Raw genomic sequence first — 23,680 nt, forward strand, 5'->3', positions numbered from 1 at the left:
ACTTTTTAAAATGAGTAATAATAATAATGCTCAAAACAAAATTACAAAGAAACCATGAGGAAAGGCCTGAAGAAAAGAACTGTAAACTCAGAATTCTGGGAAATGAGCTCATGCTTTAATGAAGGAAAACCAGGAAGTCGTGGCCAGTGGATCTGCTTAAGACAAAACAACTAAACAAGTTCTCCAGGCTGGAAGATAGCCCCAGAAGGAAACTTGAACTTCAGGAACACAGAAAGAACAGCAGAAGAGGTGAGTGTCTGGGTTAACCTAATACATTACTCTTAAGTTCTTAAAATACGTCTAGAGAAAGGACCCCAACGTTGTCTGATGGAGTTTTCAGTGTCTATAGTTGTATAAAACAATGAAACATAATGTATAATTATTATATGCTCTCAATATACAATATGTAATATAATGTATAAAACAACTAAACAGAGAGAGGCAACATAAACCATAAGCAAATAACATTGGTTTGTTTCCTGCATTTTAATTGAAATGGTAAAATGTTGACTCTTTTTTCCTTTTTAGATTCATTTATTTATTCGAAAGGCAGAGTTACAGGGAGAGGGAGGGAGAGACAGAGAGAAGATCTTCCATCCACTGGTTCACTCTCCAAATGGCTGCAACAGCCAGAGCCGGGCTGTTCCGAAGCCGGGAACCAGAGCTCCATGTAGTGGCAGGAGCCGAAACACTTGCACCACCTTCCACTGCTTTCTCAGGCGCATTAGCAGGGAGCTGGATCAGAAGAGAAGCAGCTGGTACTCCAGCCGGCACCCATATGGGATGCCAACGCTGCAGGCAACAGCTTTACCTGCTACACCACTGCACTGGCCCCAAATATTGATTCCAAATTCCTTGGAAATGTCAAGTTTGTATTTTTTTTATTCCCTAGAGCACCACTACAAAAGTAATACAAAAAGATATTAAACTCAAAATAAAGATGCAATACTTAAATACTATTCAAATAATGCAAAATACAGGAAAGAGAGAACAGAAGAAAAACGGAGGGGAAAACACAAATAATAAAATGGGAGACCTAAATCCACACATGATACTTCCATCAAGTGGAAATAATTGAAACAGGAGACAGTTTTGACCTCAGCTTATAACCTGGTTTTAGGAGGTCTCAAAACTAGACAGGGTGTTGGAGCTTCCCGAGTCACTGAGCGGAGTTCTTCGGATCACTGCATTCACACTCACAACACTGAAGGGCAACCAGCAGTGTTCAGAGGGCTTGTCTCTGGAGAGCTGGAACTGGATGGCTTTAGGGAAAGGGATGAGAGGGAACCGATTTTTAGTGTAAATGATCTACCATAGACTAAACACGTAAGCATTTTCAGTAGGTGAGTATCCTCTGACCACACAGGGTTCTCGTTCCTTTCTCGCTGTGCAGCCCCGAGCCGCGTAAGGACATTCCCTCTCTGTGCAGCCCCGAGCTGAGTAAGGACATTCCCTCTCTGTGCAGCCCCGAGCCGCGTAAGGACATCTCCCTCTCTGTGCAGCCCCGAGCCGTGTAAGGACATCTTCCTCTCTGTGCAGCCCCGAGCCGTGTAAGGACATCTCCCTCTCTGTGCAGCCCCGAGCCGTGTAAGGACATCTCCCTCGCTGTGCAGCCCTGAGCTGAGTAAGGACATCTCCCTCGCTGTGCAGCCCCGAGCTGAGTAAGGACATCTCCCTCTCTGTGCAGCCCCGAGCTGAGTAAGGACATCTTCCTCGCTGTGCAGCCCCGAGCCACGTAAGGACATCTCCCTCGCTGTGCAGCCCCGAGCCGCGTAAGGACATCTCCCTCGCTGTGCAGCCCCGAGCCGCGTATCCCTCGCTGTGCAGCCCCGAGCCACGTAAGGACATCTCCCTCGCTGTGCAGCCCGAGCCGCGTAAGGACATCTCCCTAGCTGTGCAGCCCTGAGCCGCGTAAGGACATTCCCTCTCTGTGCAGCCCCGAGCCGCATAAGGACATTCCCTCTCTCTGCAGCCCCGAGCCGCGTAAGGACATCTCCCTCTCTGTGCAGCCCCGAGCTGCGTATCCCTCGCTGTGCAGCCCCGAGCCACGTAAGGACATCTCTCTCTCTGTGCAGCCCGGAGCTGCGTATCCCTCTCTGTGCAGCCCCGAGCCGCGTAAGCACATTTCCGTCCACAAGCAGCACGCGTGTGCACGGCAGCGGCCCCATGACGCTTCACCGCCCCCCGACATCGCGTCAGCTTAGCCTGCTGAAGTGCACGCCACAGTGTTCACGTAACAAAACCACCTAACGACGGCTTCTCATCGTTAAACAAGCCACGTCTGTGTTGCCCACAGCCCTGGTGCTATGGATTCAGGATGCTATGTACAACCCATCTCACGTGGTTTGGACGGCTACTCCCAAAATCAGGAAATAAAGATCACAAGGAAAATCAGAAAAGTCACCCCCTGTGCGCTGCTGGTGTAATGTTAAATGTCGCAGCCACTCTGGAAAGTACTATGGCAGGTCCTTGAAAGCTTAAAATACGCTTACCACGTGATCCAGTAACTCTACTGGAGGGGTGTATGCGTAAGAGAACTGCGAGCTGGGAGTCAGATACTTCCACTCCTGTTCATAGCGGTATTTTTCACAATAGCCACGCAAGTGTCGTCAGTGGATGGACGGGCAAACAGGTGCGATACAACTGAGTATGATTTATCCTTTAAAAGGAAGGGAATTCTGGTACATGGTGCAACATAGATGAACCTTGAAGACGTGCTGTGTGAAGTTAGCCACTCAATAAAAGACAAGCTCTGAGTGATTTTGCTTAACGAGGTACCTAGAAAGTCAAATTCACAGAGACATAAAATAGAGTGTTAAGAAATGAGTTCATTTTATTCAATGAACCAGTAAAATAAATGGAATCCTTTCATTAATACCAAGAAAGTATTCTATGAAATCCATCACCATTCCAAACTCCAGAGCCAGAGTGACACATGAATACGAAAATGAGTCTCCTATTTTAAAATCCTAAATGAAGCCCTCTACCATCATTGCATTTTATACTTCAGAAACTATAGTCGACACAAGCAAGATGAAACAGAAGTAGGAGTTACAGCAATAGCAGGGCAAAGAAAGTGCGTACCGTTATCTGGAGGCAAGTGCGTTCCCGGGGGATCCGAAACCCTCCTCTGAGGTTCAGAGTCCCCCTCTTTTCTCCACGCGCACTGCTCACACCTGGGTTCAAGGTCATCTGACCTGGACACTGACCCCCCCTTGTCCACCACCACGGTTTGAATCTCCTCCAGAACTGAGGTGGAAGTGACTTCAGAGGGGGCCCTCCCATGGGGGACTGGGCATGGGAGCACCGCCCTCTGGAAGGGGTCATGCCGCTGCCATGGGAGCCCTGAGCCGGCCTGCTCGGGGACTGGGGCTCCGCTTCCCGTCCAGCTCGTGAGCTCTGTTGCCCCTGCCTTCCGCAGTGGGATGGCACCGCACAAAAGCCCTAGCCAGATGCTGGTGCCACGCTCTTGAACTTCCCAGCCTGCCGAAACCTGAGCCAAATAAATCTCTATTGTTTATAGTGTACTCAGTCTGTAATATTGTTTTAGCAGCAGAAAAGGGACTGAAGCACACCTTTTTAAATAAAAAAGTTTTCCTCAAAATAAATGACATTTAATTCCATTTTCCACAAACTTTCTGAAGTACTGCCGTACCGAAATCACTCGTGTTAACTTGTTACATGTGCAGCTGCTCTGACTGAGCTAACTTGGTAACCGGTGTGCAATGAATGAATTTACGTCATGCTTTCCACTTTAAATTTTTCAATAACTTTCCTTTATTCTTAGGATAAAATCTAGAGGCTGGTGTTCTGGTTAAGCCACCACCAGCAATGCTAGCATCCCATGTGAGCACGTGTTGGAGTCCCGGCTGCTGCACTTCTGATCCAGCTCCCTGCTAATGCACCTGGGAAAGCAGCAGAAGATGGCCCAGTGCTTGGGCCCCAGCCACCCACGTGGGAGGGAGTTCCAGGCTCCTGGTTGCAGCCTGGCCCAGTCCTGGTTGGTGAACCCACTGGGGGAGTGAACCAGTGGATGGAAAGTCTCTCTCTCTCCCTGTCCCTCCCTCTGTCTATAACTCTGCCTTTCAAATATATAATAAATAAATATTAGGGAAATAAATAAATAAATCTTAAAGAAAGGATAAAATCCTAATGCTGTATATAGCCTACAAGACCTTAAATAATCTGCGCATTTTCTACATAATATGTAATACCTGAAATACATATTATATATGAAATATAATTTTAATATATATAAAATTTCTACATAACATGTAATGCCTGGAATTGTGTGTTTGTCTCCTCATCGCTGTTTTGTTCTCCCTTCACTGAAACGTGGGCTCCATGGAACTGAAGCTCCCTGTGCCTGGTTCATCCCCGTGACCTTGGCGCTCAGGACAGGCCTCTCGATAAACATCTCCTGGAGAGGCAGAGAGCAAACTTCAACTCCGAGTGTTTGTGTGTCTTCAAAGAAAGAAAGAAAGAAAGTAAACATTTCCTTGAGAAACCCTAAGGGGTAAAGGTTCAATGACAGTGCTCAATAGCCGAACATTTCAACATGAAGTCACTAAAAGGGAACGGTTTTCCAGGACAAAATGTACTGTTACCTTACGCGGGTTTGCAGTCAGCAAGTAGTGCTTAATATGATTGCAAAAACAGGATGACAGCAACAGAACAGTTGGTCCTGACTCCTGAAAATGCATGAAGCTGGCTGGCGCTGTGGCATAGTAAGCAAGCCTCCTCCTGTGGCGCTGGAATCCCACATGGCTGCCGGTTCGAGTCCCAGCTGTTCCACTTCCGATCCAGCTCTGTGCTGTGGCCTGGGAGAGCAGTGGAAGATGGCCCAAGTGCTCGGGCCCCACACCTGGGTGGGAGACCCGGAAGAAGCTCCTGGCTCCCGCCTTCGCATCGGCCCAGCTCTGGCCGTTGCAGTCATCTGGGGAATGAAGCAGTGGATGGAGGACTTTCTCTCTATCTCTCTCTCTCTGTAACTCTACCTCTCAAATAAATAAATAAAATTTAAAAAAGAAAAGAAAATGAATGAAGCTGAGTACGAAGCTTAAGGATCCACTGCCTAGGGACTGCTGCTGTAGCGTGGCAGATTAAGCCGCCTACTCTAACACCGGAATCCCCTGTGGGCACCGGTTCAAGCCCTGGCTGCTCCACTTCCAATCCAGCTCCCTGCTAATGCACCTGGGAAGGCAGTGGAAAGTGGCCCAAGTGCCTGGGCCCCTGCACCCACGTGGGAGATCTGGATGAAGCTCCTGGCTCCTGGCTTCGGCCTGGCCCAGCCCTGGCCTAACCCTGGCCTTTGCAGCCATTGAGGGACTGAACCAGTGGGTAGAAGATTCTCTCTCATTCTCTCGCTCGCTCTCTCTGCTCCTGCCTCTCTGTAACTCTGCCTTTCAAGTAAAATAAATAAATCTTTCAAGAAAGAAAGAAAGAAGCTTGAGCTTCAGGTCAGAGCTGTGCACTAATTCCTGAGACTTGAGGCAAGCCCTTCAGGCTCTCTGCACTTCGACTTCCTCACCTGCAAAGCGGGTTGACCTCTCGCGGAGATAAGTGTGCACTGTGTGCCACACTGCGGCTGAAGAGCCGCTGTGACTCCAAGACGCAGAGCCCCCTCCTTCCTCTGTATCAGCAGAGATCCGCCTCTCCACAGCAGATCCCACCCTGCACTGGGGCACCCAGCTGCCTGGCTCACAGCAGATGACTAGGGGATACCCGCTGAAGGAAGGACTGAACACTGTCAGTTTGCCAAACTTGCTGAATGTTGCCAAGACTAAATAAAGCAGGTGAACACGGCTGAGGATTGGAAGAGCACACATCTTATGCCAGTCATGTAAATTATTGGTCTTAACGTCCTGTGATTGATCGCAACATCTACTATGTTAATTCCACCTGGCCCGAGCACCTATGGAGTCTGCAAGGCATCTAATTAGATTTATGAGAGCTGTCTGCAATTGTAATTTGGCTTATAATGTTGGAAAGTATGAAATATGGACTAAATGTTGGCTCTATGAAATGCCACACATGCTTAGAATGAAAAGGACTCCTTCAAGAAAACAATCACATTGAAATAAAGAAAGTATTATATGGAGGGGCCAGTGTTGTGGCACAGTGAGTAGAGTCACCGCCTGCAATGCCGGCATTCCATAGAGGCATCAGTTCATGTCCTGGCTGCTCCACTTCCAATCCAGCTCCTGGGTAGTGGCCTGAGAAAAGCAGTGGAAGATGACCCAAGTGCTTGGGCCCCTGCCAGCCACATGGGAGACCCAGAGGTATCTCCTGGTTCCTGGCTTTAGCCTGGCCCAGCCCTAGCTGTTGCAGCTATCTGGGGAGTGAACCAGCAAATGAAAGATCCCTCTCTCCCTCTCTCTCTCTCTCTCTCTCTCTAACTCTTTCAAATAAATAAATCTTTAATTTAAAAAGGGAAATTATTATATTGGCTATATTGAACTTGCGAATTTTTTATCAATTAATCCACTTACTTGAACTTGATTCAATTTGTTCAGTATGATCAAAGACACTGTTAAAGATCCAATAACCTAGCTGGAGGCCCAAGACACACCATTGACATGATATTGTCAAATGCAAGAATGCCCAAAATAGGAAGTATCTGGGGGGGGGGGCAGTGCCAGGGGAGCCCAGAAGATAATACGGGAGTCCCAAAGCAGGTGCATCAAAGGCAGAGAAAATCCACAGGATCAAATGAAAGACTGCAAACCCACACGGCAGTGTAAAATCAAGCCAATGGTGCTCGGGAATGTAAAGCAGCTGTTATAACTCCCCTCCACGAGGTAATGTGGCCCTGTTGAACTGAGAGCAGAGATACGAGTTGTCAACAGAGAGGGAAAAGGTTACAAACAACAGCCAGCGGAGATCTGAGAACTGGAAAGTAGAATGCGTGAAATAAAGAGTGCACCTGGTGGGCTCAGCAGCAGAGCAGAGGGCAGAGGAAATGGCAGTGCACCTGACGCCAGGTCAGTGGGAAAGAGAACAAAGGGGAAAAGGATTTAAAATAGGTGGACGGCGATGGGAACCTGTGAGACAATCGTAACAACACTGGGGTCCCTAAGAAGAGGAGAGATACAGAGACAGACAAAACTGTGCAGAACTAATGACTGCAAACTGCTCACATACGCTGAAGGACATACATTCTCAAATTCAAGAAGTTCACTGGGACCCAAGCAAGACAAACTCACAGCAAGACAAACTTACACACATCCAAATCAAACTGCTGAAAAGCAAAGATGGAGAAGAGAATCTTGGAAGTCGTCAAGGGGAACACCACAAACGCTAGCAAGCACTGAGCCCTCCTCATCGGGAACCACAGAGGCATGGAGGAGAATCCTCAACGTGCGGAAGGAAGGAAGTGTGGCTTCAGGCCCCGCCTGGTGTGCACAGGTCTCCAGTGGCAGCCCTGACTGAAGAGAAGGTAGTCCAGGACGATCGGTCGTCACCCTGGTGACAGGCACATCCTGGCCAGCAGAGTGGTGGGGGATTCGGATCCATCTGGGAGAGGGACAGCAGCAGGGCAGCGGCCACAGTGGACGACGGGAGACCCCCACGAGAGGAGCTCTCGCAGACAGCTCAGCCTGGTGCAGTTCCGGGAGCTCCTCTCTCAGCAGCTATCATCTCTATCAGGAAGTGAGGGGTCTCAGGACTCCCCTGCCTGCACAGGCTCCTCAAGCAGCCCCCGGAACCCAGCAAGAAACCCACCTCACAGAAACAGTTGCAGAGCCCTGTCTGCTGGGGACACATGGGGGAGGGCAGGAGATGGAGAAAACCCCGGAGTCTCCGCTGTGTGTTCCAGCTCCCATCTCTCAAAGGAGCGGCAGAGGGTACCCTGCATCGGGGATACGCAGCTGTATCAGACCCAGACCACTGCTGCAGAGTGGGGTGGTGACCCACCTGTGACTCCTCATGTCCGATGCCTGAGACGGATGACCACGGCATAAAAGAAAACCAGGTGGATGAAAAACAGAGAAGTAGCTTGAGAATGCTGCAGAGAGAGGAAAGAATGTGTGAAATGCCTGGAAAATCAAGCTGCAGTCCAGGAAAATCTAAATAAAACTCTAAGATGCAAAACTTTTAAAGGATTTTTATTCCCATGAACATGTTTGAGTGTTAAGAATGAAAAGGGGCCAGCGCTGTGGCGTAGTGGGTTAATCCTCCGCTTGTGGTGCCGGCATCCCATATAGGCTCCGGCTCAAGTCTCGGCTGCTCCTCTTCCGATCCAGCTCTCTGCTATGGCCTGGGAAAGCAGTAGAAGATGGCCCAAGCACTTGGGCCCCTACACCTGCCTGAGAGACTGGGAAGAAGCTCCTGGCTCCTGGTTTCGGATCAGCTCAGCTCTGGCTGTTGCAGCCATCTGGGGAGTGAACCAGAAGATGGAAGACCTCCCTTTCTGTCTCTCTCTCTCTCTCTCTCTCTCACTGTCTGCAATTCTACCTCTCAAATAAATAAATAAAATCTTTAAAAAAAAATGAAAATACTTTTGTGGACTTGCCTAAAAATTAGATTTATCTTTAGCGGAATTTCATAAATTAAAAGGTCAAAAGTGAACTTTTTATTTAGGCTTTTTCAACTCAAATATCTTATCCAAGAGATCTGTTGACAGAGGATTAAGTAGAAAATGACTCCAAGGAAGCTAGAGGCACAATGAGAAGCTATTTAAAATTACACACACAAGAAGCAAGAACCAAACATCTTCTAGGTAACACTAGCTGTCAATCCAAAATAAGATGAAGTAAACTCAGTTTTTCAAAATAAATCAGCTGGGGGCCGGCACTGTGGTGCAGCGGGTTAATGCCCTGGCCTGCAGTGCCTGCATCCCATATGGGCGCCAGTTCAAGACCCAGTTGCTCCACTTCCCATCCAACTCTTGCTATGGCCTGGGAAAGCAGTAGAAGATGGCCCAAATGCTTGGGCCCCTGCACCCACATAGGAGACCCTGAAGAAGCTCCTAGCTCCTGGCTTCAGATCGGCACAGCTCCGGCCATTTCGGCCAACTGGGGAGTGAACCAGCGGATGGAAGACCTCTCTCTCTCTCTCTCTCTCTCTCTCTCTCTGCCTCTCCTCTCTGTGTAACTCTTTCAAATAAATAAATAAATCATAAATAAATAAATAAACCAACTTACCGTACAGGTTTGCATTTCCTACTGTTTCCTGACATTTAATGTGCTCAGTTGTGTGTATGTGTGTATGTGTATTTTATTTCTGCCAAAAAATTCTAAGTTACAATTGTAAAAGAAAAGCTCAGTGCATTCCTAAAAGACAAATTCTGGGTCTGATTATGCATGCTTGTTCCACCGTCAGGGCATCTAGATGGGTGTGTCTGTTTGCCCTGAGCGGGGTTCGAACTGGGCTGACCATTTTGAAAGCCTGTCCTGAAAAGCCTCCAAGAGACACGAACGGAGTGTGGTGATTTTATAACTTTTTAAGATCCGAATGGAAAGGGAACCATTTAACTGTCGGATAGTTTTACATTGTTTCCTGCTTGCTCTGGTAATGGTGACTTTCTAAAAATAGGTAATAAGGCCGGCGCCGCGGCTCACTAGGCTAATCCTCTGCCTTGCGGCGCCGGCACACCGGGTTCTAGTCCCGGTTGGGGCGCCGGATTCTGTCCCGGTTGCTCCTCTTCCAGGCCAGCTCTCTGCTGTGGCCCGGGAGTGCAGTGGAGGATGGCCTAAGTGCTTGGGCCCTGCATCCCATGGGAGACCAGGAGAAGCACCTGGTTCCTGGCTTCGGATCAGCGCGGTGCGCCAGCCGCAGCGCGCTGGCCACGGTGGCCATTGGAGGGTGAACCAACAACAAAAGGAAGACCTTTCTCTCTGTCTCTCTCTCTCACTGTCCACTCTGCCTGTTAAAAAAAAAAAAAGGTAATAAATTATTAGTTTGATTCTGTAGCCTGTGTGTAGTTGTATATCTGTCACCTACTTTGTTGTGCTTTAGTAGGATGGAAAGTTTACAGGCCCTTACATATTATTTTTAAAAACCCTAAAGTTTTTCCAAGAGGATTCTATAGTCAATTTAATGTAAGGTTTATCAGATCTTAAAGTAGTACAGTTATTAAGGTAATTTTATGTTAAAGACTATTTTGTAATGTAATGAATGGGACCTTTATAAGAAAAGTGACTGGCAATATATTTTCCTAGTTGATGTTTGTAAATTCTAATTCTGAGTTTTTAATCATTATTTTCAATGTTTATTAGTTTAGTGAAAAATGCATCTCAAAAGCATCATTTTTATATTGTGGGAATTCAAGTTTTCAGATTGGCTCATATCTGAATGTAAGTTCTGCATGTGGTTTATCTGAAGTTGAAAATGCTGTCAGACATACCCCAGCGTTTAACCTCTGTGCCCCAATCTGTGTACACTTTGAAACTGTATGCAAAGCAGTCGTGTGATTCTCACACGGTAAGTATCACATTATTGTCCATGAAATTAAGAGTCTGATCTTTTTTTTAATTTTTTTTGACAGGCAGAGTGGACAGTGAGAGAGAAACAGAGAAAAAGGTCTTCCTTTGCCGTTGGTTCACCCTCCAACGGCCGCCGCGGCTGGTGTGCTGCGGCCGGCGCACCGCACTGATCCGATGGCAGGAACCAGGTGCTTCTCCTGGTCTCCCATGGGGTGCAGGGCCCAAGTACTTGGGCCATCCTCCACTGCACTCCCTGGCCACAGCAGAGAGCTGGCCTGGAAGAGAGGCAACCGGGACAGAATCCGGTGACCCAACTGGGACTAGAACCCGGTGTGCCGGCGCCGCAGGCAGAGGATTAGCCTAGTGAACCGCGGCGCCGGCCTTGGGAGGGTTGTTAAAACCGCTGGAGTTTGGGCCCACCCACTCACTCAGCTTCCTGCGCCCCCAGTGTGATCCTCACTCTGGATTCACCAGTCACCATGTGCCTTCCGCCACGGATCCCCTTGTCAGAGCTAAAGCCCGCACCACAGTATTTGGACTCCAGCCTCCAAAACTGTGGGCTAAATTAACCCCTCCTTCCTTCATAAGCAGCTCGTCTCAGGCGTCTCCAACCCAAAGTGGACTGCTGCCCGTACCGTTCCAACCGCTCTCGCCCTTGAGTGAATGCGCTGACACAGTGTTGGGCCTCATGTGTATCTCATCACTGCCTCTGGACTCCACTCAGAGGACTTTATTGGAGCCAGGCCTCCTGCTGGTTTCTACGCATTTGGGCAGGTTGCAAGTCAGGGGCTGGAGAACACAAGAAGCGCCCTGACTCCGGCAAACAGCCCTGTCTCACACTGACGTCTCCCAGTCCCAATCACTCGCAGAGGCTCTGGGAGGGAGGCGCTCTGCTGAAGGTTGGCTGCGAAATAATCTTCAGGCACAAGGTTGGGTGAGCTTGTGCCGCAACCACAGGGAGCGGCTGGAACAGCCATGGGTGAGTGAACAGATCTCCCAGGGGGGAGGGATCTGGGCAGGGGCTCGTAGAAGAATCAGATGTTGGCTTCTGTAATGTCTTTCCTCTAAATTAGATCAATGACGAATGAGAAAGAACATGCAGACGCAGGTAAGACTCAGACTTGGCCGGCACCACAGCTCACTTGGCTAATCCTCCATCTGCGGCGCCGGCACCCCGGGTTCTGGTGGCGGTTGGGGCGCCGGATTCTGTCCCGGTTGCTCCTCTTCCAGTCCAGCTCTCTGCTGTGGCCCGGGAAGGCAGTGGAGGATGGCCCAAGTGCTTGGGTCCTGCACCTGCATGGGAGACCGGGAGGAAGTGCCTGGCTCTTGGCTTCGGATCAGCGCGGTGCCAGCCGTGGCAGCCATTTGGGGGGTGAACCAACGGAAGGAAGACCTTTCTCTCTGTCTCTCTCTCTCTCTGTCTAACTCTGCCTGTCAAAAAAAAAAAAGTCTCAGACTTATCATTTTTAAGATCTCTGACGTGAACGTGTAACACTGTGTAGGAAGGTGACACAGACGGTTAATTCTGTAAAGAAGAACAATAGTAGCACAGGTTTAATTTTCTCAAGCAATGTCACTGAACTAAAGCAGGAAACCTCTATGATGCGGAGCATAGAACATGGACTCATAATCCGTAATGACTAATAGAAGCTGTAATAGACTCCCTGCCCAGAAATGTACGGTTCAATGAAACCACAGTTCCCTTGGATTCAGGTTTCCCAGGTAGCTTCAGCACAGGAGCCCAGCAGCAGTCAAATTCCTTCCAACACTTCAGAAACACTCATGTCGACACCCCCTGACAACTTAACAAAGGCACCACTTGACCCACAACTTATTACCCGCTGTGGAAAGCATGGGAACTTTCCATAGCTCATCCACCATTCAGCAAACGTTCGGAGTGCCCGGTGTCGAGCCGCGTGCCGGGAGATGGGTCACTTCTTCCCAGCGTGTTCCCCTGAGTGCGGGAGAAGACAAATTCCTGAGCAGACATGAACGTGGTGACCGAGGTCTCAGGAAGCAGAGAAGCTGGGAGACCGCAGGAGACCAGGAGGAGAGAAGGCGAAAGTGTGGAGGCTCAGAGAAGCTGAGCACCCCAAGTTCATCCGAAATGGGAAGTGCAAGTCTGGGGTCGGAGGGAAATGATGGGGCGGGCGGGCAGGAGAACAATCTGGACTTCCTTTCAGAAGACAAAAGGGGCCGTCTGAGACGGGAGAGATCAGGGGAGAATTCTGAGTGGCGTCAGCATCCTCTGTTTGTGGTGCAGCTCAGGCAGCCTACGGACAGTGTGATAACAGCACACGTTTCGGAAGCCGGGGAGCTGCCCTGGTTGACTTGTCCTCAAAATCATGCAGGGCATCAAGCCCCAGAGTCAGGCTAACGGAACTAAGAGAGTAGAGACTTCATCCAACCATGGCGTTCAGACGTGAGCACAGCGGAAGGCCCACAGGTCACTTGTGTTCCTCTCTTGTGAGAGTTGTTACAAAGCCCTGAGTCTGGGCTGCCTTCTCTCTCTCTCTCTCTCTCTCTCTCTCTCTCTGTTTCCTGACTCAGCACATGACCCTTCCTCCAAAAACACAGTCCACTGCCGGGCGTCAGTATCTCATCCCGGGTGTTTCACTGCAAAGATGAACAGCCGACTAACACTGAAGGCCAAGACCAAGGGGCTGGCATTCGATGAGGGCCTGGAAGCCGTGCCCCAGCACGGTGCAGGGCCTCACGTGGGGACAGAGCAGGCACAGGCAAGCTCCTGTCTCTCTTCCTCTTCTTTTCTAAAGATTGATTTACTTATCTGGAAGAGTGACAGAGAGAGAGGGAGACACAGAGAGCGAGCCTGCCCCCCAAGATCTGTTGTAGCCAGAGACCACCTCCCGGGCACCTGTGACCACCAGGACACTCTGGCAGTCTCCACATCCAGGACAGCACCAACTTCTGTACTGGGCAACACCAGGTTCCTGAAAGAAATACTCCAAGACCGGCTCCAACCGGACTGGACACACCCCCTCCAAGGTGGTCACACACGCCAGGAGGACTTGGACGTCCAACACGGCAGGGAGGACAGCTCTGGGTGGCCTGGACTGGACTCCTGTCTTCTGTGCTCCTAAGCAGGGTGTCACATGCCCAGGCCGTGCTGGGAGTCTGTGACTGCATGGAGACCTGGGCGCCAGGGGTGCCAACCGCACCTTCAATGGCTCGCCACGGCCCTCAGCCCAGGACCCGACGTCCTCAGCCTGGACGCTGATTTTTATGCTCAGATGGAGAATCTACCCAGCTCACAGTGGCTCCCTGTGGCTGAGAAGGGGCCCTCCCCTCCGGCCCCCATCCACAGGGCCACGGAAGCCATGTTTGCCTTGCAAGGTCTCCTGGAGAGTTTAATGGACCAAAGGTGGAGATGCAAATCATTTGTCCAGTTGAAAAAAAAAACAACTGTTCCAGAGAGTATGGTTGTAGAACGTTAACCAGATTTGTTCTTGCTTTACAATCTATTTGGATATTGCTTTTTTACACTGATTATATAAACAGGTGTTTCAAGTTTTACTTTACCATCCTGATGGTTCCGCAATTAATAAATATCTTTGAATATCTATTTATTTATTTGAAAGTCAGAGTTACAGCAGAGCAAGGGGGAGGGAGAGGGATCTTCCACCTGCTGTTTCACTCCCCAAATGGCCAAATGGCCGGGGCCGGGCCAGGCTGAAGCCATGAGCAGGGAGCTTCAACCCGGTCTCCCACAGGGGTGACAGGGGCCCAAGCTTCCTTAGGCCATCTTCCACTGCCTTCCCAGGTTCATTAGCAGGAAGCTGGATAGGAAGTGGAGCCACTGGGACTCAAACCAGTGTCCACAGGGGTTGCTGGTCACAGATGGTGGCTTTATCCACTACACTACAATGCCGGACCCTTAATTAATGAATTAACTACATCTCTTACACATGCTTCTTCTACATTTTTAAAATTATACTTTGACAGAAATAGCTAATTTCCCTATATCTGAAACTTGGTAGCTATAAGCCTGCATTATGAATGGTTTCACTATCCAAATATGTTTACTGGCAAGAGTTTTTAAATTTCATGTATTTATTTTCATTTTTTATTTGAAAGGCAGAGAGACAAACAGTGAGAGATCTTCCATTTGCTCACTCACAGTGGAAGAAAGGAAGCAGCTCTCCATCTGGGTCCCCCACGTGGGTAGCAGGGACCCTAGTACTCGAGCCATCATCTGCTGTCTCCCGGGGTGAGCATTAGGACGCCTACTGCAGATCAGGAGTAAAGGAGTGGGCACTGGGATATGGCATGTGGCTCTCCCAAGTTGTGTCTTTTTTTTTTTTAAAGATTTATTTATTTATTTGAAAGTCAGAATTACACAGAGAGAGAAAGGGAGGCAAAGAGAGAGAGAGAGAGAGAGGTCTTCTATCCTCTGGTTCACTCCCCAATTGGCTGCAATGGCCGGAGCTATGCTGATCTGAAGCCAGGAGCTTCCTCCAGGTCTCCCACGTGATGCAGGGTCACAAGGACTTGGGCCATCTTTTACTGCTTTCCCAGGCCATAGGAGAGAGCTGGATTGTAAGTGGAGCAGCCAGGACTTGAACCAGCACCCATATGGGTTGTCAGCACTCGAGGCAGTGGCTTTACCCACTACACCACAGCACCGGCCCCCCAAGTTGTGTCTTAACCTCTGCTCCAAACGCCCAACTCCTCTCCAAGCCCTGCCAGGATATATTTTTAAGGGTTTATTTCTTTAAAAGGTAGGGTTAACAGAGAAAGAAAGAGAGAGATCTTCCATCCACTGGTTCACTACACAAATGGCCAAAATGGCTGGAGTTGGGCTGGAAGAAGACAAGAGCCTGGAACTACTCCTCTGGGTCTCCCACATGGGCGCAGGAGCCCAAGTGTTTGGGCCATTTTCTGCCGCTTTCCCAGGCACATCAGCAGTGAGTTAGATCAGAAGTAGAGCAGCCGGGACACGAGCCCATGCTCACCCGGGATGCCGGGGTGGCAGATGGAGGCTCGACCTACTGTGCCACACCACCACCTCCGCCCACCAACTCTGGAGTTGTGAAGTAGTTTTGTAAAAGTTGACTCACTATTGAGATCAAAGAATCCGCCACTTCTGCCTAGCACATCTGTGACACTTCCCAAGGCCACCTGACCCCATCCGGGAGTGGTCCCAATCATGGCAGGCTCGGCTCAGCCATCAGCCAGCCCTTGGCAGTATGAGGGGACGGTTTTGGAACACCTGGCTTTGTCTTGTCCTCACTTTATCGCCCAGATCTGCCTGATGGAACCCAGGCCACCAGCATGGAGAAGTTACTTAAGACGTGGACTCGGGCCGGTGTTGTGGCGTAGTGTGTTGAGAGGAGCACCCAGAACCTGGCCTGCTCCGTCCCACACAGATGAGCTGTGACCACCCGACAAGGCACCCACGCAGCAGGCTGCACCTTTTTGACCCCTGAGACCACGGTGAGGCAAATAAAGCTGGACAGGCAGCAAGCAAAGACTCTCCTGAGAGCGGTACCCGGCCCCCAGGCTGACCAGCCGCTAACTCAGGCCCTCCCGCGAGAGACAGCCTCCCGGCCGCCCTGCGCTCACCTGACACCGGGACTCCGAGCACCCCACGTGGACACTCAGCCTCGCTTCAGGACCCACTATGGGCCCGAGTGCTCTCCGCAGCGAGGAGCACCGAGGGCATGCTGGGAACCTCGAGCGGCTGGTCTGCCCCGTGTGCTGTGTGAACTGGGAAGGGTGAATGAAAATGCCCACTGGAACCAACACCGCCTGGATGCAGTTACTGGGCTCACGACAGTTGGTGCAGTCGGCAGGACACGCACATTAAACATCCTGGTGCAGTCGTCTCCAGGCAGTCTTCAGGGTGAGTATCTTGGCATAGCCACCTCCAAAGACGTCCGTGGCCTAGAGCTGTGGTAAGATTGGCTCTGGGCCGGCGCCGCAGCTCACTAGGCTAATCCTCCGCCTTGCGGCGCTGGCACACCGGGTTCTAGTCCCAGTCGGGGCGCTGGATTCTGTCCTGGTTGCTCCTCTTCCAGGCCAGCTCTCTGCTGTGGCCAGGGAGTGCAGTGGAGGATGGCCCAAGTGCTTGGGCCCTGCACCCCATGGGAGACCAGGAGGAAGCACCTTGCTTCTGCCTTCGGATCAGCACGGTGCGCCAGCCACGGCGGCCATTGGAGGGTGAACCAACGGCAAAAAGGAAGACCTTTTTCTCTGTCTCTCTCTCTCACTGCCCACTCTGCCTGTAAAAAAAAAAAAAAAAAAATGGCTCTGGCAGGGGCGAACCCGTACTCACCTGAAGTTGGGTCTACTTAGGGAGAAGCACCGGAGTAACAGCCTCCAGATGGATACATAATTACGCAGAGCAGGAACTGTACACTATACGGATTAGAGCTGTGTGGGAGCGCTAGATGGTGTTTGGGGAAAAGGTGAGTTATGGTGCCAAGCGAACTGGCCACTTGGACAGCTCAGGCCACCCTTGCCTTTCCCCAAGTTGTAGAAGAAGAAGATCTGGAGAGAATGAAAAACTGGGAGAAAAAGATGGAGGAGGAGTTGACAGTCAATACCCCTGGCGTAAGGTAGAATTAATTATTGAGAAATTTCCTAGGAGCAAAAAGGGGACCATGTCGATTCAGTTACAATCTCCGGAGACAGCAGAACCAACCCTAGCAAGGGCAACCCCCAAGAAGGCCCCACAGTGCTATGCATTCTGTCGCAGACACTGTCCCAGATGGAGTGAAGGGAAAGGAACTAGCTAGGTGCGTACTAGAGAACACTAAAACAAACCTGTTTTCAAAAAATAATCCATTTGTAGAGGACGGAAGACCCAAGTCCAGCTTACCAGTAACAACCAGTAAGGAAATTAGGACTCAAAGAACAAGGGTCAGCACAGAAACTAGAGAATTTACGCACGCTGAACTTCAAAAATATAGGCAAGTACGGCCGGCGCCGCGGCTCACTAGGCTAATCCTCTGCCTTGCGGCGCCAGCACCCCGGGTTCTAGTCCCAGTCGGGGCGCCGGATTCTGTCCCGGTTGCCCCTCTTCCAGGCCAGCCCTCTGCTGTGGCCCAGGAGTGCAGTGGAGGATGGCCCAGGTGCTTGGGCCCTGCACCCCATGGGAGACCAGGAGAAGTACCTGGCTCCTGGCTTCAGATCAGCGGGGTGCGCCGGCTGCGGCGGCCATTGGAGGGTGAACCAACAGACAAAGGAAGACCTTTCTCTCTGTCTCTCTCTCACTGTCCACTCTGCCTGTCAAAATATATATATATATATATATATATATATATATATATATATATAGGCAAGCTTTTGCATAAAAGGGGACTTGAGACGTCGAGTTCTTATACAAGCTCTGGATTGAAGGAACCAATAGCGTTATAGTGAATGGATGAGAAATGAATATTTTAGCCAGAGTAGCAGAAACTCCGGTAGTACATGGCACACTTTGTCGGATAATGGACAACCTGTAACAAATGAACAATTGACTTTCAACCAGGCAGCAGAAGCTTGGCAGCAAGCCTCCTTCAATGCCCAGATCAAACGGAGCCTGGACCAAGCTGGAAGACGATGCAGGCAAATCAGCGTGCTGACATAGTCTCAGGAGGCGACCACCCCAGGGATGGCACCTGCAGGTCAAAGCATTAAAAATTTGATCATTAAAGTTCGGACCACAACATCTCCATGTCACTGTGGCCTCCGCCCTCCTGGGGGCCTGGGTAATGCAGGAAATTGCTGGCTACTTCCTCCAGGCTAGAGACCTTAAGGAGGGCTGGAATTTGTCATTCATTACAACCCAAACTCAGCTGCCACCTTCTTTGCAAAACCTAACGGGGAGAGATTCAAAAGCATTCAATGGAACTAAAATTCCAACTAATTAGTTTATAGAAAATATACCAAAATATTCCAACAGGGGCCCAGGAGCAGCCTATGAAATGGTGCAGGTCCGGTGGGCCCCAGATCACAAAATATCCCCATGAGGTCACCAAATTGTATCAGCCTCCCCTACCAAGGAAAGAGATGGGACCCACGGGATGGCAGGAACAATAAAACCCTCGGTGGGGAAACAGAAATTCAAAATTCCCAATTGGAGACAAAAATCCTGAGAATACAGTTAAAATGTGATTATATAGATAACAGATCATATATAAATCTAGTGATAAACTTTAAAAATGTAGATTATAAAAAAATTTAAATTTTTAATACATACAGGAAGCCAGTAACTATAATTAGAGATATAGAGGCAAAAAGTAAAAATAAATTAAACATTGAGAGCATTAGTGGACAAACCATAGAAGGATATGAAATCTCGATTAAAATTAAAAATTTTGATAGGGAAGATGTTTCAGGAAAAGCAATCTTGGCACTTGTCCCTTGTAATATTTTGGGAATGAATTGCATCCCAATAATATTTGAAGATGATATTCCCCTTTAAAAACTAGGAAAACAATCCTTAGTTGTTAGTAAGTAAATCCAACCGATTGAATTACTGATTACTAAAACCAAGCTTCACTAAACAATACTCATTAAAGGGGGGACATAAAGAAATAACAGCTAAAATAGAAGAGCTTCCAAAAGAAGAAATAACAGAACAAACCCAGTCCTTCAATTTTATAGCCCGGTATGGCCAATTAAAAAAAAAAAATGGTCATTATAGACTTACAGTAGATTTTAGAAATTTAAACAAAAATGTACCAACCATACCAGGAAATTTACCAGAAGTAGACAAGATTATGAATAAAACTACTATGGACAATCCTAAATACTTAATCACTATAGATTCAACTGATACGCTTGTCTGTATTCCATTATGTGAAAAATCAAGGAGACACGGGGACCGACATGGTCATAGCAGCTCCGAGTGCCTGGTTTACAGATGGCTCAGCCTTGGCAGACACTGGGAAGCTGCGCTGGAAAGCTGCGGCCTACAGACCCTCGGACAGACCAGACCGATCTTGACAAAGGAGAGGATAGGCAACTCGGCACAGCACGCAGAGATCCTTGCACTCTGGCTAGAAAAAACAACGCAGGAGGGACTAAAACTTATTTACATCTTTAGTGATTCATGGTGTGCACGCAACGGAATCACAACCTGGCCTAGTAAATGGAAACAAAATAATTGGCCAATGAGTGGCAAAAACACACGGGTCCAAAGAGAGCTGGACTGAAACAGCAGATTTAAACCTTAGAATAATGATTACCCACGTGGATGCCCACTCTTACAAAACTGACCATGAAACAAAATATAATGAGGTGGCAGATAAACTTAGTGCAATATCCCAGGTAGCAGCCATTAAAATTAAGACAGACCCCAATCATTGGAAAATCGACATAACTAAGTTAAAAATAACTAAAGAAGAGGGAAAATATAAGGAATACACTAAAATTAAAAAGAGAACCTAAATGGAAAATAGTCAACACAGATCCACTAAAAATAACAAAAGGAGAAATTATTCAATTACACCAATGGTTAGGACACATTGGAACGCGTGGAATCTACAAATAGATAAAAACTTACTTATTACGTGGCAACAGTGCAAAGATGCTATTAAAAAATATAACGACTGGGGCCGGTGCCTTGGCTCACTTGGTTAATCCTCTGCCTGCGGCGCTGGCATCCCATATGGGCGCCGGATTCTGTCCTGGTTGCTCTTCTTCCAGTCCAGCTCTCTGCTGTGGCCCAGGAAGGCAGTGGAGGATGGCCCAAGTACTTGGGCCCTGCACCCGCCTGGGAGACCAGGAGGAAGCACCTAGCTCCTGGCTTCGGATTGGCGCAGCACTGGCCATGGTGGCCATTTGGGGGGTGAACCAACGGAAGGAAGACCTTTCTCTCTGTCTGTCTCTGTCTGTCTGTCTGTCTCTCTCTCACTTTCTGTAACTCTACCTGTCAAAATAAAATAATATATATATATATAAAGACTGTCCAAATTTAAAACCTAGATTCAGACACAGAGAACCACCATCAAATTATAAAATTAGAACATGTACCTACCTATGACAAATCGACTTCATAGCACCATCACCTAAATTTCAAAATAAATGCCCTGCACAATGGTCGATACAGGAACAGGATAGGAAGCGCTAGAGAACGCAAGCATCCGGCATTCACACCTGAGGACACAGATTCACGTTTCAGCATCCCCACAGTTATTGAGAGTGACCAAGGATCCCATTTTACTGGATCTACAGTAAAAAGGTGGGCAGAAAATTTTACATAACATGGAACTAGCACATGGCATACAGCCCACAAGCCAGCGGTAACATACAAAGATTCAATGGATCAATAAAAAATAAAATACTCCAATCTAACAATAAAAAATCAGAAAACTCCATAGACATTGCAGTTTACAAATCAAATTTAAGGCCCAAGATAAACAGAGAAAGCCCACACAGGGAAAGCATAACACAGAACACTAATCACTTATTAGAAATGATACCACAACAAGACTCAAAACTAGAATAAAACCATAGAAGGGAACTTTAAAAAAGCATTAAAAAGAAAGCAAAGGTTCTCTCCACAGGGAATTATTGCCAGTGGACCGGGAAATGCCTACTGCACCACCGGCAATAATGGGCAGTTAGAACTCTCAAGAAGGACTAACCCACATTTGTTTAACCCTATCAACCTGGACCCTTCAACGGCAGACGTAACTATTACTCTCCTAATCACATTCTCGCCCTTGGCTGCTGCACTGAAAACCAGCTCCTAACCATCCTTACAGACACCCTGAAAACTACCCGACAATGCAGACCTGGGAGCTGACGGCACACCCCATCCGGACAGCACTGAAACACCTCCCGTCCTCTGACTATGGGACGCCTGCATGTAGGGTCAGCCCCTGCAATCAATCGCAGAGCTAATGAAACTCGTGATCTTTGCCCCCCCACCCCCACCCCACTCCGCCTGATCTCACAGCAATCGTCCTCACAGGACACCATCCCTTCTGCAGAAGGTGACAAGGAGCGAAGCAATACTGACCCGCAAAACAAGCTGGTTATGATAGACTCTGTGCCTAACTGAAACCTCGGCACAACGCTGATGGATACAAATAACTGGAACATAGTCTCTGCTAACCCTCTCCTATACACAGTAGACCTACAGGACCCGGATGCATCATACACGGGTTCCCCACCTCACCATTCCAATCAGACCAGCTACCAGCTGGGTAAACAATCATTATCCCCAACTATAACGAAGATAGTACACCTAGTCTCACCCCCCAGGAATGCATGGAAACAGATGACAACATCATAACTGACAACAGTATTGATGCTGAAAATTTAGTTCAAGAAAACATACACCAACTAATAGCCTGCCTTGAGGACTTACTCCCAGAACTAAATATTCATGAGCTCACTCTCCTGTACCAACTTCTGGCACAGTTAATGGAAACACATGTTGACAAGCTCTACAACCACTTCCAACAGGATGAGAAAACAGAACAATGAAACCTGATAAGCCTCCTCATTCTTCATCTCGCCTGGCAACTATCTAGTGCAAATGCAGATGCAACCGCCAACACAGCTACAACTGGTATTACCCCAACCCACAGCTGAACCAACAGAATGGATTTACTTGGACAGAAACTTCACCCAAATAGCCGGATATTTTGACCACAAACAGCTTGCCAAAAATATTTCTTACAACATGAGAAGTTTCTATGCAAAATATGCTTTTTGTCTTCACATTGAAGACCAATGCGGAGAACATTATAAAGCTAATAAAAAATACAGTGTTTGGCATTACATACACTTTGACACCACAAATGGAGGACCATCAGTGCATTCAGCTGACCCACACAAATGCGAGGAACTGGAAGTCTGGTGGCAAGTCACTGTATCCAAAGCAATATATCCATACTACCAGCAAATACTGGGAAAAGATGTAGCAGAAATACAACCAATTAATGAAAAAACAGGACTCGCTACATACATTTTCAATATAACCAGAGATGTGACAGAAAAAGATACGAGTGAGGGCACAACATTTAATGGATAATTTAACTGTAGAAATGCCATGAACTTCAAATTCTTCTCAGCACGGAACCAGTTCTGGTACCAGCCAGACATGATATCAGACGAGGACTACAGCTATGAAGATGAAGAGGAAGAATCAACAAGTACACCCTCCACTGCACCCTCCATCACAACAGAACAGCCTGCATCAACTCCACATGCACCATATAAGCATGCAAGATTTGAGGCACCCATCAAACCAGTACCTTTCCCGTACGCACTGGAATGCCCACAGCACGTTCAAGAACAGTGTAAGGAAAATACAACTAGATCACATGTAGTTGACTTTCTTAATTTACCATACTTCGGACAACTAAACATACTAACTCACACCAGTTCAACAATGGGCCCAATGATAAAGAATGTCTCACAACCAAGTGTAGAAAATTCATGGAAAATTATCAGATTAGGAATGCGGTATTGGACATACCCATTTGTATTAACAGAAACCATTCCACAAGGATTCAAACAGACAAGAATACATTATGGGCTTAATACTAAAAACACTCTCCAGTGCAAACATATTTCTAACACTTGCCTGGTTGGACTACATAAACCTGGGATTGAAGATATACAAGAGGAATCACTCAACCAGTGCAGTGGAATGCAAAAATAACCATCATCTGCATCCCACAAATCAATATGACAGTATCACCATCCTTCAGCGCCAAATTTAGATGGCATGCACATTTGGGAAGTGAATCAAGGACATGGGTCAACAGAACCGTCCAACTGACAACAAAAAAACAAAACAGACATACAGAAAAAAAAGAATTATAGACAGAAACATGACAATAGAATACACACTCAATGAGGAAAATCTTAACTTCACCTTTAACTCAACTGGACTCTGCAGAACCAATCTTGTCCACATTGCTCAACTAAATATCACAGAAATTCATTAATGTCACTAAACTACTGGAAAAAATAGATGAAAAATCACAAGGTAGTGGCACTTAAATAAGAACATTTCCAATCCTTGACTCACTATCCTTCCATGGCGCCAGATCAACCTACAAACCAAACCCTGAATGCATGCCTCCTGACTATGCATTCCTAGTCTGCGATGACTCACAAAATCAAAACACAGCAGTCCTCGACCCGCATGTACCACTGGACGTGAAAATAACAAACACCACTTCCAGGGGCTGCAAGAACAGCACTCGGCACAATACTGCATGTAATACGAACATCACTGATTATTCCATCCCAAAAATCCAAACCAAACACTCACAGCTACCGAA

The 23,680-nt window shown here is 48.1% G+C and overlaps 1 long non-coding RNA gene across 1 annotated transcript; it reads right to left on the reverse strand.

The window, feature by feature from the left end:
- Nucleotides 1-467: 467 nt before the first annotated feature.
- On the reverse strand, nt 468-21,278 carry LOC103352267 (uncharacterized). The gene is made up of 5 exons (XR_001795649.3): nt 16,008-21,278; nt 12,263-12,378; nt 7,915-8,005; nt 2,493-2,778; nt 468-1,262 (listed from the first exon to the last, which is right to left on the reverse strand). It is a non-coding gene; the product is annotated as an uncharacterized lncRNA (long non-coding RNA).
- Nucleotides 21,279-23,680: the final 2,402 nt, after the last annotated feature.

This window comes from Oryctolagus cuniculus, chromosome 5 (genome assembly GCF_964237555.1).
Source record: "Oryctolagus cuniculus chromosome 5, mOryCun1.1, whole genome shotgun sequence".
Classification (NCBI taxonomy): Eukaryota; Metazoa; Chordata; class Mammalia; order Lagomorpha; family Leporidae; genus Oryctolagus; species Oryctolagus cuniculus.